The following is a 2,555-nucleotide window of genomic DNA, read 5'->3' on the forward strand; positions in this document are numbered from 1 at the left end:
TTGTGTGTTTACCCGAGAAGACTCCTTGCACAACTCAGTTAACTCCAAATTAACCTTTATTATCTTTTCTTATTCTTTTGCATTCAACTTTCATGCACATTAAGTTGAATTATTAAATAACTTTATTTAATATTCCACTTGACTTCTATTCTTAATTAATTTATTACTTAAATCTTATGTGCACTTTTAAGAAATTAAAATAACATTATTAATTTCTATAATTTAATCTTTTAATTTAATTCTCATATTTAAACTCATGTTTAGATCATGCGATCTAGAATTCTTAATAATTTAATATCTTTCAACTTTTAATTTATTTTAGAACTTAATTGATAACATATTTAATTAATTTAAATAACAATAATATTTAGCATTTATTTAAAAATGAACTCCAAATATATTATTATTAAATTAAATAAATATTATCCTGTTCTAAATTTATCTTTGAACTTTAATCTCCAAATTTAATTCTTTTATTAAGTAATTAATTAATTAAATATAAAGATATCATAATAATTCTCTATTAAATTAAATCATTAATTAATCTTTTTAATTAGACTTAATTAATAGAAAATACACCAAGGACTCATAAAGCAACATACGAAAACCCATCATAGAAAAATACATACCAAATCATACAAAAGGGTTATAATCACGAAATTACATCATTTGATGCATTCGGAGGGTACTTAACTCAGATACTTGTCCTAATTATCAATTAGGACAATTGGCTAAAGGGTTTAGGATTTGGACTTAAGAGTTTATCTCCCCTCTCTTACCATTGAGATAGTGCGATAGGGTACGCTCATCCTGATAATTCAGGGAAGTCAATACCCAGTACCTGCAACCTGCATAAAATCCACGCATGTACAAACACAATATTCTAAGCTAAACAGACAATGGAAGGAAGTGGTGCATCGTGTAGATCCCGACTAGCAGGTGACTACGACTCCCTTCCTTAACCACATCAGAAACACCATACATAAATAAAACAAACGCACACCATACACATGCAGTATGGGGTAAGTATCCATAAGAAGCACATGGAATAATAAACCATCTAACTAATCATCATCGATAATTGAAACCATTGAATAATCATCATACATGCATGAAATATAGAGTAACAAGTAATCTCATCATATAATAAACTGAGTGTAAAACAACATCTGATAATATCTAAAATAATAATACTAATCATCAAACATAAATTGGCCTAAAAGAGTTTGGCAATGATATCAGAAATGTAGCTCGAAAATGTAAACTAGGGGCAGGCACTACATGAAGTCTAAATGATCTCATCATATAATAACTGAATCCATAACATAATGTCTGATAGTGTCAAAACAATACCACTAATCCATCTACATAGTACTAGTCCATCAAAGTCTGATAACAATAGCAATAATATGTCCAGAGAAGATGTGAACGAGGGTAGGCACTACATGGAAAAATATGAATTAAATGCAAGTAGCATTAAATCTCACTAAAATGGTGCTAAACCATCATTAAATTGAAGTTCTTGCAATCTAAGATCATATAGTTAAATTGTTATCTTGATTTTTTATTGTAATTACACCTACCCACCCACCCATAGAGAGAGAGAGAGAGAGAGAGAGAGAGAGAGAGAGAGAGAGAGTATTCATGTTACAATAATTTTATGAATGAGTAAATGTGGGTGGATGCTTGCTTCTTGAAGCCAACCCACAACTCAAGGAGTAGTGATTGACCCGCAACTATACTAGTCAATGATTTTATTATAGGTCCCATGTAGAAAATGTTAAAGATACCAAATGACGTGGTTGTTGGGATTTGTGTTTGCTTTATCTTGAAGAAGTCATAGAACTACCATCATTATACATAGCTATATTTACAAGTTCTTGAATGTTCTCACATTGTGCACATAATGATAAAGTTGGACTTAGGACTCTAACTTCTATAGATTAAATGTTTTTTGATTTCCAATTAGTAGAAGAATATGTCACCATCAGTTAGAGAGAGGTGTGACATATGCCTTCTATACACAAATTGGATGTAATTAGGCCCACTCTTCTAGGTTGTTGATCAAGTCCAATTTGGTCAAGAGATGGGGATTCATAATTATATATGGTCATGTTAGATTTTTACCTAATCTCATAATAATTAGATTTCTTGCCATTATAATGTACTACTATCAAATAAATAAAGCAAATGATTGAATGCCATGTCAAGTTAAAGTTTTTGTACATCTAAGGTTACATATCCTTAAACAAGAGCCATTTGAGGTAGAGTAAATATGTGTGTAGGTTAGTTTCAATTATTAGAGTAGTAGTTAGATTAATCTACACTCTCATGAAAATAAGTACAATTATTAGTAAGTAGGAGATAATTTCCACAACAAGTCAAATTATGATATTGCTATCAGGATTTAACTGTGTGATTTTGAGTCAAACTCATTGAAGTATCGATGCTTCACCCCTGTGAGCATCACCTAGATCTAATGAGTGTTAAGTGTTCCATTTATTCTCATGAGAGATGGATTCATGTTAAATCACTACTCATGAAACATAGGTCAA

This window comes from Cupressus sempervirens, chromosome 8 (genome assembly GCF_028749045.1).
Source record: "Cupressus sempervirens isolate cs-2001-9-10 chromosome 8, ASM2874904v1, whole genome shotgun sequence".
In the NCBI taxonomy this organism is placed as follows: domain Eukaryota; kingdom Viridiplantae; phylum Streptophyta; class Pinopsida; order Cupressales; family Cupressaceae; genus Cupressus; species Cupressus sempervirens.